Raw genomic sequence first — 15,202 nt, forward strand, 5'->3', positions numbered from 1 at the left:
AAAAATGACTGAGAGACTAAATGCCATGCACAATAATACCACAATCCGCCGAAAATGAAAGATTGTGCAGGATGGCACACAGCATTTCCACTAGTTTACTATCTTGTATCAATGTGTTGGATGATGGCTGGTGCCAAGCAAGAGATAGAGGTTATGGAGGACGATATTCAAGAAAAATAAATGACATTAGAGAGGAAAGCTAATTAAAAGTAACTAAGTACTTTTACTCAAATAACATTTTAAATGAAGTACTTTTTACTTTCACTTGAGTAGATTTTTAGATAGGTACTTTTACTTGTACTTGAGTAGAATGTAGGCAAAGTGATACTTTTACTTGAGTACACAGTTTCTGTACTCTTTCCACCTCTGGTCATCGGACTCGCAAGACCAGACTCCAACACGGGCTGAAAATTGGAAATCGGACCTGACACTCTTGGACACAGATGTCGGCTACGGCAGCGGCTTCAAACGTACGCTTTGGTGACCATATTTCTAATCGAGAGGTGAGGTAATATATTTGTCTGTATAATATTTTGTGAATTGGTTTAGGACACAGTGGTGTCTTTTTTAAGCAAGTATCCATTGAGAGGGGTCAGAGGATTAGCTCAAGCTCCAACATATCTAGCTGCTACCTTGCTTAACATAGCTGCTACCTTAATCGCGTTATTTTTGGTGTTTTTTCCCCTGTGGCATTTATTCTGTGCACATAAACACGTTTTCAGAATTGCTCTGTGTAACTCAGACGGTTACTCTTGTGTGTTTTGCTACTAGTTGTGCGAACGAGCCAGACAAACCAGCTGGGAGGACGGAAGCACCTGTTTTCAATTCCCCTTCTCCACCCGCGTTCAGTAACTAAATACGGATTCACCCCGTAATAAGTAAGTAACCTACCATGTTTACGCACACATTACTTTGACCAGCAAAGCCCATGTCTTTCTAGTGGTTTACAAAAATATATCGTTTGCATGTTTTGCTTTGGGTGCGTAAGTCTCTGTTGTATGACCATGGTAATACTGTAGCAAGCACAAGCACAACCTGTTCGCCGCTCCAGCATTGCAAAATAGATTCCTTTTGGGTTTTCAAATGTTTACATGATTGTGGGTGTAATGTTGTTAACTCGCTGATGTCGTTTTTGAGAAGACAGTAGTTTTGCATTTGATAAATACCACATAATGACCATGACGGCTACACAGCAGATCTTTATTGTGATGGCTACACTGAATGATCACAAGGAGATGTTGGTAAATTAGTTTTTACCCTGGTTATATAGAAAATGTTATGCTTTGTCCATTCCAAGGTTGTGGTGTTTTCCATAGCTGTTCCTTGCTCCTGTATCACAACATATCAAGGCTGCCAAGTAAATGAAGGATGAATCACCGCACACTGGTAGTTTATTTGCTGAACAACGCGTTTCGCTATTGCTTCATCAGGTTCACTCTCATATCAAGGCTGCCTTTGAGTTGTTAAAATGTTTTTCATGTTTGTGGGTGTAATTTCGTCCAGTTGCAGATACTACTATCCTTTTTGGAATGATCCAATATGGTCCAGCTGCGTCTTGTCCAGCTAATACCGCTACGCCCATTCCTCCTTACTAGACCGCCCTCACAGTAACGCCCCTTTGGCTGTTCAATGACAACACAAGCGCCGCGCGGGACTTATTAAAACGACTGGATGGATTTCGCTGCAGCGATCACTCAAATGTCGGTAAGATTTCGAATAAAATGCATGAATATACATAACGGTTACTTTACGAGTTGACTTTCAGTCGGAGGGCGAACATTTACCTCGGCCCACCAACTAGCGGTTTTGGCTAATGATTTTTAGCTTCAAGGCAAGATAACAGGCTGCCCTTCGTAAGTTTGTTTCAGATGTTGTGTGTGTATTTGTCATAATGTACAGTAATAAGTTATGGGCAGACAAAGCGTAGGTAAGACGTTAACGTGACAAGGGTGAGATGAAGGATACTATGGGCTAGCCAGACTAGAATAAAAGTTAACTAGGCCTACTACGAAAAGTTCATTCATAAACGTTTTGACGCTCTTTCGAATGATTATCGGATTGTGTGCTTGCTTGCAAAATATCATACAGTTTGCCACAAAGTGATCACGAAATGATCTCCGTATTAATAACAGTTTCGTGGTTTGTTACTCGTTTGAATAAACGTATAGTTTTGACATCCCCACACGCGGATGTTTTGAAAGTTTGTTGTACCACGAGCCATCACGAAATTATGCTGTATTTACCCTTAAACAAATTAAGCACTGGGCCAAAAGGTGTTTAGGCCTATACAGTAGTTTCTTCCTGCGTTGTGCACGTCTGTTTCATCATCTGAGCTATCAGTTGTGTTTCTTTGAAGCAAAGATGTATAGAATAGCACTGAAAGTCGGAGGTGTCATATTTGTTCAACCTGGTGTTAAACGTAATTTCAATTCTTGACCAGTGCATGTAAAGAAATTGTAAATAAAACCGACTTGATGTAGTAGTGCTAAAAATAAACCTTTATATTTTCTCTTAGTGAACTTCTCAAAATATATGGGCTATAATGTAGATACTACTTGGGATGGGTTTATCGTTACCTATTGTTTCTGATGGGGCGTTAATTGGTGTGGCACCCCGGAACTCTTCCTCACTTCGGGAAGATTGGCAAGGGGTAAGCTGTGTTTTTTTCCTCCGTGTCACAAACTATTTAATGATGTTTCTGTACTTTAATTTCTCTGTTATTTTATTGATCTTTGATGGGAAGATATTCTGTTACGTTTGTGTTGATATTTTCGTTGTAATTTTCGCTCAAAGTATGTACATTAGCGCCATTAATGTCCGCGATCGTTATGAAGTTAACAGGTGCTAACGAGCCTATTGTGTCGCAGGAATGCCGTTCGCTTCGACCCCTTGCAGTGTGCCTCATTGTGTCCGCCCTGTCTGTTGTTTCAGGTATGTGTTAATGTATGAAAGAGATCCCTGTGGTATTTTCGGTGATAAACATTGTGTTTTCTTTTGGTTTTAACTTTGTAAACTATACGATCTAAGTGCCTTGGTTTCTCTATTACACTGTAAACAGTAGCTTGTCTAGCTGCTGTAGTGTTCTCTCACTTCTGGAAGATTTAGTGGGGTCGTAATAGGCTCAGTCATTTCAAATTGGTGTTAAAGTTTGGTTTTCACTTCCAAGTTGAAGTTTTGGGTTTATAGAACAATTTGAGTTCGAGTGTCAAACACACAGATAACAAAATGGCCTGCGGGGGGCGCTCTAAAATATATAAACTGCTATAACTTTTGATTAGTTAAACCAAATTTAACATATGAGCTATGTATGGATTCAGCATGAAGAGGAGAAACCGGAGAGCTAAGTATTTGGTTACCACACTATGTAAAAAACACACTTTTAGCCAATGGACAGCTAAATCCGGGCTTTTTTAAGATAAAGGGTGGAAATGCCCTCAAAGTTGCAATGAAACATAATTTATTGTTACAAGTTATTGTAAACAAAGCCTGGGTTATCACTTATATTGATTTGTTCAGAATATCCCTGAAGCACACAGATACTAATAGGATACCTATACACAAATATGGCTGCATATAGCCTAAGTTATGTGATATTTAGCACCCAACTTGCAACTTTGAGTGTATGAATTTAGGAACATGAGTACCAGCTTTTTGTTCCAATCAAGCCATAATTTTATTCACAACTTAAAAACTTTATATCTGGAAGAAAGTAAATCAATAATAATAATAATAATAATAAATACTATGGGGAGCATCATTTTTTCCTGCATTCAAAAAGCAAACAGAAGACCATAGGGCTAACATTTATTCCAATACTCCACTCTACAATAACTATGACAGAGAACAGATGCAAAAACAGTCAGTGGTCAGTCTTAGAAATTGCATGTGCACTTGCACAGACATGTGCACTTTAACTCTGCCTTTATGCACTTGCACCGAGATCTGGCAGGTCTATTTGTACAAGTACTAGTACAGCTGCACTTCACCTCTAGTTGGAATACATCTTTGGCAACTGCATCTTTGGTAGTGTAGTCCAAATCTGGGACCTGTTCATTTGTTAACAGATTGGCAGGCATTTCTGGCAAATGCATATGATAAGAACGGTTTTCATTCCTGTCAGCTGGTAACAAATGGACAGTTCCCAGATGACAGAGATGTCCTCATAACAGCAGATGATTGTGTCTACCATGTATGAAATAGTCCTATAGTATTATTTAGTATGCTTGCCAAAGGCCTCTGCTTGCCACCAGCAAGCATAATAATTGTTCTCCAACAGTTTATTTAGTATGCTTGCGGGAAAGCATACCAATTGTTCATCAACAGTTTATTATTATTCTACATTTTTCCATTCACCTCGGCCTATGGGAATCGCCATTCATTGAATCGTTGCAGCGTTCGAGATAGAGACACGGTTCGAGTCCCAAATTGAACGGCTCGAAAAGGGCTCAGGGTGGTGTATTTTTTGCTGGCCTACCCCCTTTCATTCGTTCACCAGACTTGTTTTTCCTCAGTTTTCTCTCTGTTTTCCCCCTCAATGAAATTGAAAAAAGCTGATACTCGTGATACTAAATTCATAAACTCAAAGTTGCAAGTTGCAGCCCTATTTGTGTATAGGTATCCAAGGTGTCTTTGTGCTTCAGGGATATTATGAAAAAATCAAGTTGAATGATATCCCAGGCTTTATTTTCAATAACTTGTAACAATAAATTATGTTTCATTGCAACTTGGAGGGCATTTCCATCCTTTATCTTAAAAAAACCCTGAATCTTGCTGTCCATGGGCTAAAAGTGTGTTTATGACATATGATGTCTTTAATCCGGTAACCAAATACCTAGCTCACCAGCTCCTCCTCTTAATGCTGAATCCATGCATACCTCATATGTTACATTTGGTTAAACTAATAAAAAGTTATAGCAGTTTATATATTTTAGAGCGCCCCCGCAGGCCATTTTGTTATCTGTGTGTTTGACACTCGAACCCAAATTGTTCTATAGACTCTAAACTTCAACTTGGAAGTGAAAACCAAACTTTAACACCAATTTGAAATGACTGAGAAAAATTGCACATGCCTACGACCCCACTAATTGGCAAGGGGAAAGCCGTTTGCTTCGACCCCAAAGAATCTGCTTGCAGTGTGCCTCATTGTGTCCGCCCTGTCTGTTGTTTCAGATTGGGAAGTAAATAAATGCTACTGGATCGAGGCCCCTCATCTCTCCTGCCTCTTCAATCATCCAAAGACTGTTTAGTCTGTTATTTTAATGTAATGGTCGGTTCATGTCCGTTGCATTGACTTGACTTGTCATTGGGTCTGATTTTAAATGTGCCATATAGTTCAATGTGGGAGCAGGTTCACACACCAAATAAGACACTAAGGTCAAGCACAAGCAGATTTTTTGTTTTATTTTTCTCAGAGCAGAGTAGAGCAGATGTTTCAGGTTGCTGCCATCAGAGAGCAGTGACTTGACCTCAGTGTCTTATTTAGTGTACTCCCACATTGAACTCTACTTTTTGGGTCCACGCACCTACTTATTTCTAAACATCTAGAGTGCAACAATACCCCTGCCTCCTAATGTGCCATATAACCTGTATCTCGCCTATTGTGTGTGTGTGTGTGTGTGTTTGTGAATGTGTTCACGCAGATATAAGAAGTTGGGGTTGGGGTTGATGATCCACATGATGGTGATGGACCAGGACAGCTCTGGACCTCCTGACTGGCAGCTCCATCCTCAACCTCCCTTCCTGTCCTTCACACATGTGCAGGTAAGGCCAATTTTTAAAAACTCACTGCATTGTCTGAGGCAAAAGTAGGAGAAAAGGAGTGAGTGAGAACCCGGCCATTACATGTGATGTGACCCTTAAAGGGCGTGTGTGTGTCCTAGAACCAAGACAGTGGCAGTGTGTGTCTGTCTGTCTTTGGTTAAGGATATCTTTAAGATACTACCTTGTTGTATTAACATTATTTTGCTATTTCTGACAGGCAGAGAGGCAGTTTTCTGAAGGATGGTTAATGTCAGTACCAACATGTTGTGATGGAGGCTTCCACCTGAGCTGAACACAGAAACTTGCACACAGTGGTGAGTAAAACACTGAATCTGTTTTGTTCTGCACTAGACCAATAAGTATTTCATACAGTAATTCCTTTCTGTGCTGTGTTTATTTATTGCAAAAAATGTGGATAGAGGATAATACAAAACACTGGCACTGTAGTGATCCCTGCACAGGCCAGAAGCTGTGTATCTCTTCAGCCTGGTGTTCTGCATTAAAATGATGGGTGTGATTTTTATGTAGTGTATTCTATGTATCCCTCTCGTGTGTGTGTGTGTGTGTGTGTTTGTGTGCATGCGTGCAGATGGAAGCAGTCGTTCCTGTTCAGCATTGATATGCCGGTAATGGGTTTGATGAGCCACAGCATAGTGATGGGCAATCAGCATCAGGACCAGGGCCGCTCACAAGGAGAACCTCCTGCCCTGCCTCTTCATCCTCAACCTCCAATCTTCCTGCTCTTCACACATGTGCAGGTGAGGACAACCTCTAAAATGCACACTTGACTTGAGGCAAAGGGGGGAGAATAGGCGTGCATGCATGCACGTGCACCAAACTTTAAGACAGTAGCAGTGTGTGGGGGGGCATGTGCACAAGCATATGCACGTGCTCATGTCATGTCCTTCTGTAGGTAGATAGGGGGTGGTTGTTTTTGTCTTAATTGTCATTCATAACATTAACATGCCTTTTTTTGACAGGCACAGAACCAGTTTTCAGAGGGAGGGCTGATGACACCAGCAACTTCGGATCTGAACCTGATCAACCCAGCACCAACCACTGTGCCGCTCCTCCTCTGTCAACTGCACCACATGGCTCCACCATCTCAAAAAGGCACAGACACTACTCCACTTCCTGCGAAGGATGAGAGAAGAGCCGACCTCCCCACAACGGCACTCACCACCTTCTACAGGGGTGTCATTGAGAGCATCCTGACCAGCAGCCTCTCTGTCTGGCATGGCAGCCGTCAAGCTGAAGACTAGAAGGCAGCAGAGCCATCTAATATCAGAGTTACGCCACTCCCATAGACCTCTATGGACCAATCTTTCCACAGCAATGGCGGCTCCCATGGAGCCTCACGGAGCGTTAACATGGAAATCCCCATTGACTTTAGTTCTATTAGAAGTTACTTAGTTCCATGAGGTGGCCGTAGAACACAGAAAATGTGGTAAAGGTAATGTAATTTGTTTGTACTTAATCTTTGTTTGGTATGTGATGGTTCTGTGTTAGTTTCCAACGAACAGAAGTTTACTGTTAAGAAACATTTTAATCTACGCGAATCACATCACCAACCGACTTCCTGGTCCCCGGTTTGCGCAACTCTGTTATTAGATGGCTCTGGAAGGCAATACAGAGAGTGGTGAGGACAGCAGAAAAGCTCATAAGATCACCCCTACCTGTTCTCCCTACTACCATCAGGGAAGCGCTAACCCAGCATGCGGTGCTGCAAAAAAACTGAAGAAAACCACATGAATAACCAAGGACACGGGAGAATATTCCATGAACACTTCTTTCACCATGCCACTTACACTTTACTCATTGCACCTTGTATACAGCATCTTCACATCACCTGTATGAACTCCTCCTGCCGTGTGTGTGTGTCCACTGTGTTTGTGTATTTATTAGTGGTGTGGATCGTCAATGATCTCACGATTCAATCCAATTACGATCCGGAGGGTAACGATTCGATTCGATCCGATCCGATTCAACGATGCATTGCGATGCGCAGGGACGGAGCACAAGTTTGTGACGGGGTTATGTCGAGGTCCTCTACCCATACGCTATGCTTGATGTTACAAACGTCTAGCCTAATTGTCTGTTATTGTTCACAACATTCGCACCCCACTAGGGCTGAGCTCAAGCATTAATATTATTGTAATGTGCAATTAAAGAAAAAGAAAGAGGCGACTGTGTGGGCGCAACCGCAGCCAACAGTAATTCGTTTGTCAACCACCTTATCCAAATCGACCTCAATGCCCTCCTCCCATAGATTACTAACACATTCTATACCTCCTCCATTATCCAAGACAACTGTCACGACCAAGACGCGCGGCCCCATCCTTGTCCGAAACAGATTCATTTTTAAACAGCCAGCCTTCTCGTCGATAGGCTATGGTTCCGCTTTGGCAAGGGTGAAACTTGGGGAGACATGTGGAAACGGCCGGGGATCACTGCGTGCATATTGGCTATTCAATTAATGTGATGAAGGATTGTCAAACTTTAGATGCTGCATGCCACGAAAGGGGCAATTTTTCGGGAGCAGCTAGGTAAAATGTTTAGGGGTCGGGGCGGGAGGGAGGAACTGAACAGTTGTCAAATAACTTGGGCCCTACTTGACTATGTCCTGAAATCGGCAACCTACTGTAGGCGATATAGCCTAGAACTACACACTGGCCCAGAATATGTAGCCTAGCCTATCTGCTGAATAGCCACTGCGCAGGGCTAACCACCACATACGTGCATTTCACGAGCTTGTTAGTTCAATGCGATTTGCCAAAGTTGGTTGCTGCACCAATGCGTTAAAAAGGATTCATGGGGGAACAACGCATAATACAAAAAACCTACAAAGCCTACCTTGGCGCTTAACCCATTATTGTCTTACCTGAAGTTGTGTTATTTCAACGAAGCTTGTTTGATTTAATCAACGTAGATCCATGCAAACAAATATTTGACTGCCGCATGCCTTCACGTTGCGACCAGTACCTGACCTGACTTCAGCCATTCGTTAGTCTCGCCCCCCTCCTACCAGCAAAGCTGCGCTAGAGGTTACATTTCGAGGGCTTAGAGCCAGAGGGGCGTAAGTGGCATTTTAGCTCTAGTTCTAACACGAGCGCGGGGAGCTTTAACTGAACCGTGTGATGAACAGCATCACCTGTTTTAGGCTATCATGTATTAATCCCGAGGGAAATCAAGGACAATAGGCCTATATATATTTTGTAAACGCATGGGTCTAGGCTACTTTGCGTTATCAGTGTCTCGGAGGTTGGTATCTTAATTTGCAAATATTTGGTGCCAGTTTCTCGACCTAAGATGGATGCTATAAGAAAAGTAACCAGATGGCAGTAAAACGCCTGCAAATTATTACATGTGTGATCGACTCGAAAAATGAAACCAAGCCGTGTTATCCCATTCGTTCACAACGGGGGAAATTAAACATGTCACCCATCATTGAAAAGCATGGGCACCAAGGGCGAAACTTTGATTTTGACATTGGTGGGAACACAAAAGTGCTCCAAGACAAAGATTCCAGAAGCTTTTTTGCATAATCAATCATAGGTGCATGTCATGCGATGTAGGGCACAGTCTATGAATATGGCCATTGAAAAAAAGGTTGACAGAAGCGGTTTGCCTCCCTTAAAACACAGCTGATAAACAGACTTCTGACCAACTTTGAGTAAAGTTAATCAAATTAATTGTTGGCTATTAGGCCTGCGAATGCATGACTAAAATACATTAAAAAAAATAGCCTACACAGACAACAACGGAAGGATTTGTCTATCGTAACCTGCCGTCTCTGATACAATATTAAGTTAGTGGTACTGATGACTCCTTTATCGGAGTGAGGTAATGAAATGCGAAAATCCTTCCCCCCAAAAATATTGTTTTACAAGTAAAACTGTTGTTGGCAGCTGAGTTAGTCTGAGGTAAGATGGCAGCGCTGTTCCCTGATTTCTGGCTACAGTTTAGAAAGCCAACTTCACTGTTTTCTCCACGGAGGCGGGGATTCGGCAAGTCGAAGCAATGGGTGCGCGCGAGGACGCTAGGTTAGAAAGTTAAGGGGCGGGGTTGTCCGGCCGAAGTCCGGACAGCTGGTCACCCTAGGAGAGAGAGAAAGAGAGAGAGAGAGTGGGCAGCACCAACCCTTTGGATGTAGTGATGCACGCGCAACCGAAATTGAAAGAAAAGACAGGGAGGGCGGAGAGGCAAAATGGGAGGTGCGGGTATGATTTTTAAAAATGTATTAATACACAGGATCGATCCGGCTTGTGGCCGAATCGATGCTGAATCGTCAATGCCCTGGATCGCGATCCTTTGCTGCATTGATTACTTTTGACGGCCCTAGTATTTATTGTCCATCAGTATGTTAATCTTATTATTGCACACTGTTTGGGTGTCTTTGTGAGTGTATTTATAGTATGTATCAGTCTGTATTTAATGCCAATGCCTTATTTTTAGTTATTAGTTAAATGCACATTGGAGACTGGTCAAACACAATTTCAAACTTAACAAAGATTTTTGTCAAAAAATGGAGTCTAATCTACTGTACTACACAGGCTATCAACAGACCACACAGTTGAGTGCTGTTTTATGCACTCTGAATATGAGGAGAGGGAGAGGTGACCGTTCACACTTCATAGTGTAAAAGTAAACAGAAATAAATTCACATTTCATTCCTGTCTCGTTCACTTCTTTCAGCAATGTATGTGGCCTACATGCAGGGAAGCTGACAGGGGGGACAAAGGGGTCCGTTGACCTGGGCCCAGTGAGACGAGGGGTCCAGGAATGGGTCCTCATTACATTGTATGTAGTCTATGTATTGAGTGGGGGGCCCTTTCAGATGACTTTGTCCTGGGCAAAGCCAAAGCTGTCAGCGGCCCTGATTATGTATGCACAAACACTGGTTATGATGGTAGGAAAATTTTTCTCTGTTTTCTGATGGCCTTTGAATTAAGACAGGCCAATCTGGAACCTCTCCTGGATAAAGAGGTAAGCTTCAATGGTGTGGTCACTCCTAAATCATAGACAGACATGGAGTATGGTAGGCCTATGGTAATGAAGAAATCGTTTTTCTCCAATAAAACAAACAAATAGCCTATTGCTATTTCAAATACTATTTCATATAATTTTTCATTAATATCTGCTCTTTTCAAGCTGGCCACATAACTGTGGTGAGGTGACACTCATTACTTCAAAAAGTCGGGAATGTGTTGCTGATGTACATCGTACAACTTTTCTAAGTAGCCTATATCATGTCTTACCAAGTGAACAACCTCGCCAAAAAGGGTTTTTTAATTATTATTATTTGTCCGGGTGTGTTAATATCCTGGAAAGGATGTTTAATCATATAGCCTACCCAGTGTTAACAGTGACCTCGATACACACAGCTAGGTAAGGTAATGCCAACGCATTGACAGTATATATTTAGGCAATATATACAGTATTTACTGTCAATGTGTCAACGTTGTCGTGTTGAAATCAAAGCATTTTGGCGACCTGATACGTTATGACAAATGTGTGCATAGCGACACGAGTCCTAAACAGTAGGCTACAATGTCCGAGGTACGGGAAGACGCTTGCATTAAGGGTGGAACTGTTTTACTGCAGCTGGACCCTTCTCGAATGATCTGCCTTTGAGAAACAATGGTTCTATCTGACAAAAGCATATGAACAGATCCTAGTTGTAATTGATGCACTAAATTATCATATTCCTATGTGTGTGCGCACACGCGCTATAGTTTTCAATTCAATACACTGGGACACTTTTCAGTCTTTGAGGTTGCTGGAATCAACACAGACTACCTCCATGCACCTTATCAGAACACTTTGCATGTTTTTTGTATACTTGTCCCCTTTGTGTATTGCTGCTAATCTTTCTCTTTCTAGGTTCTGTTGGTTGCATGCAGATTGTGCCAGATTTATCTGTCTATGGTCTAAGCATGGGCTCTGTGCTAATATGCAATTTGTGCTCTTTTTTCCCTCAGGTCAACCGCAGACAGGGTCCTTCCACAACCACATACTTATGCCAGTAAAAGCTACAGCTTTTCTCCTCCGATCCAAGAAGCCTGGACTGCAGTCACCATCTCAACACACCAACCAAGAGAAAGGCGGATGGCTCAATTCAGTATGTAGTTCTGCAAATGTTCTCAAAGATCTTCACAGCCCCCATGGTGCTGAATGCATTTACATTTATTTTTGTAAGGTAAAAACAATGCTGATTACAGAACATAACTTGGGCCATCAGTGAAATTTGAGGTAGCAGCCATCACCTGATGGTGAGAGGTGGTCCTAAGATCAGAGAGAAGCAGGTTGAAATCCCATCCTTACCTCTCCCTACCTACACCTCCATCCACTGCTGAAGTGCACTTGAGCAAGGCACACAACTCCACTTTGCTCCTGGGACTGTAGCCAACACCCTGTAAAACCCTGCTGTGTAATTTGATGTAATGAAGCCCTAATACAGTCTTAACACATTGCTTGTTTCAGATATGGAAAATTGCACAATAAAAGTTCCAGGACATGAAGGCTGCATACTGTGAACGTCAACCTTCAGGGCACCGTCCTGCGCAGAAGACTTTCTGCCCCAAGAGGGATGGCTGACAGCAGACACTCACAACCAGGTGAGCCCAGATAAAGGTGTTATTTTTGGTGTCCCTGCCCCAACAACCCAGGTTACTTACATTTAAAATGTCACTGGAGCTACTGTCAGATATGTGATTTCTAATTCTGTTTATCTTTTTACAGCACAGACGCCTCCAACCTCAGACTAGGCCCTTCACAGTTGCTGCACTTACCCACCTTCCCTGAGTTTTTGTGTGGTCATGACAACTGTAAATATAGTATAAAGTAATGTATCTAGTGTCATGTGTAATACATTGTTTAAATTGCCCATACATTTCAATGACGGTAAATATTGGTGGACACAATTTGACTGTGTGGATTTTTTTTATTCATTCTCTGACTGAAAATGCATGGTTACATAATTTATATATTCCACAAGACCACAATCAGAAGATTATTTGACAGGTTGCATTTATTTTCTATGTATAAAAAAAACAAAGGTAACAAGACAAACATGGTTCCAAACCAAAAAGGTGAGATGTATAAATGTACAGATTAATGCTCCTACAGATAATGAAAAATAATAAAACTCTGCACACTGCCGGTTTGTGTGTTTTATACCGTACTCTGTATAAACCTTTTATATTGCTCTAGTGGAGCAGGGTAACCCTGGCTAATCCTGGGTATTGTACTGTGTATTACAACGTCAACCCTGTTCAAGTGCCCCATACTGTCTGTAGGCTGCATGCCTGAAGAGTCCGTTTCTCTCACCTGGTCCTACATCAGCCCAAAGTCTTCCATGAAAACTAAGAACACCACAGCATTTCCTTTCAATGTTCATGGGCATCTCCTTACAGATTGCGCAGAGGCGCCAGGTTGGTTGTGCTACTAGGCTGTGGCTGAGGACCAGATGTCATGTGCCAGGTCGAACATCAAACTGGGGTCACGGGTCAGGGCACGCTGCAGTAACCGATGGGATTGCTTCAAATTCAATGATTGAATCAAGGCCTGCAAAGCAATAAATATGTTTTATGTAGTGCATTTTCTATTTGATGATGGGGACTAAATAACTCTATTGACAATAAGACCGATATGGACATAAGCAATCATTATTGTGTATATAAATAAAGATGTGCCAATTGTACGCATACAACGTTTTGCAGTCAATTTCTTACAAACTGGTGTTGTGCCAGGGGCACACAGATGTATGAAGTAGAAGGGCTTTTATGGATGTACTCCAACTACCACTGGTGTTGTGTCCCTACAACCATGTAATATCACACTAGTACTCATAGGAGTAGAAATATTGTAATGGGTGTTATCACAACAGGTGTACTCTTGTGATAACATCCATTACAATACTTACACATCTGGAGGAACACAGCAGGACATTATGTTATTGTGGGATGAATGTACATCCTTACAGTTAGCAGGGCGTCAATTCTGTTGGAGTCTTCCTAATCAATATCCCCGACCTCTGCTGCGTCTATCTTCCTCCTCCTCCATCTCTGGCCATCGGTCCTACTGAGCTGTTAGGTCGTTATGATTGTGATGGGCCAGGAAAGTCAGAGCTGGAGCTCTCGTCGTGGTCGTGGAATGTCTAAAGCATATACACACATTGAAAATATCGTCAGCCAAAACAATTTCATTAGCGTTGATCAGTTCGGTTGTTTTTCTTTACTCCCTCTGTTCCTGTGTCTGCGCGTGCGACAATCCAAGTGAAATCTCCCCGTAAGATTCGTACATAACTGACGTCCTTGCCTAAAACACTACGGATTGTGGTGTCGGGTATATATAAATACAATAGTAAAATGTATATTGCTGTACACATCTATCAAAATAAATCCATGTCAGTAGCTACTGGCTACTGTCTAGGGATGACGGTATAGCATCTGTCATCAGTGTTAGGAAGTTAGAATGAGATATCTAAGTAACATGTATCAAGTCAAGTTCAATAACTAATCTAGTATACATCTACTGTCATCAATATTTCTTGAAATGGCAACCATGACGGCCTGTGCGTTTATTGTGATGTTGAACATTCTTACCGTAGCCGGAGACAGTGCCATGGCTGGAAGTTAGCTTGGCTAATCGATTTGACGTGGCTTCTTGCCCCGCCTCGTGAGCTCTCGTGGGTTCCCGGGATAATCCGAACACTTGAGAGACTGCATGCGCGTACATGTGTTTTGAAGGCGTGGCTTTGAGGGGAGGGCTGAAGGGAGAGGCGGGCTGTGTATTTTAAAAAATATAGCTCACAGGAACCGTTTTTCAAAGATCTCCTACTCTACCTTTAAGTAGGGTTAAGGTTAGGTTTAGGTTTAGGGGACATAAGGCGTAAGTACCGAAAGGGCGTCGAATTAGTGAGTCCCGAGTGTATCAGCAGTGTTCTGTCAGCACCCCCTCCCCGCCCCTGCACACGTTTGGATAACCATAGCAGCAGTGGGGCAATTCAAGTGAATAGGCAGCGTGAAAATTAATCTATTATTTTCGTGAAGACTTTACGAAAGGCGGGCATTAACGTGAATGCACCACGAAAATTACTCTATTATTTCTGTGAAGACTTTACGAAAGGCGTGAGATCGGGCTCTTTATTCTCAGCTTTTTCAGTATTTAGATTCAGTAGTCTAAATTATTAGCATAGCTTCGTAGCCTAGCCTATAATCACGGGAAGTAAATGTTTAGCATCAAGCCACAAATGATCACTGGACAAAATTAAATTGTTGTATTGCATGTACATTTGATAATGATATTCTGTTTGGTCGTTGTTGCTTTAACAGTTTGCCTGCAGGATATCGGACGAGCGCAGCATGGGAAAATAGACTTCAGTTTGGTGTTCTTATTTCGGACTAGCACAGCAGGAGAAAATAGGCTTCAGTTTGGTGTT

General features: G+C 42.1%; 2 long non-coding RNA genes across 3 annotated transcripts; both read left to right on the forward strand.

The window, feature by feature from the left end:
- Window positions 1-395: 395 nt before the first annotated feature.
- Window positions 396-12,588, forward strand: LOC134458963 (uncharacterized). Its single transcript, XR_010036719.1, has 4 exons — window positions 396-878; window positions 11,742-11,881; window positions 12,244-12,377; window positions 12,502-12,588. It is a non-coding gene; the product is annotated as an uncharacterized LOC134458963 (long non-coding RNA).
- Window positions 5,128-7,375, forward strand: LOC134458962 (uncharacterized). Of its 2 annotated transcripts, XR_010036718.1 has the most exons (4): window positions 5,128-5,760; window positions 5,978-6,074; window positions 6,350-6,518; window positions 6,741-7,375. It is a non-coding gene; the product is annotated as an uncharacterized LOC134458962 (long non-coding RNA). The 2 variants fall into 2 exon arrangements; XR_010036717.1 differs by having other exon boundaries at window positions 6,350-6,743.
- Window positions 12,589-15,202: the final 2,614 nt, after the last annotated feature.

The sequence above is a fragment of the Engraulis encrasicolus genome, chromosome 11 (genome assembly GCF_034702125.1).
Source record: "Engraulis encrasicolus isolate BLACKSEA-1 chromosome 11, IST_EnEncr_1.0, whole genome shotgun sequence".
NCBI lineage: Eukaryota > Metazoa > Chordata > Actinopteri > Clupeiformes > Engraulidae > Engraulis > Engraulis encrasicolus.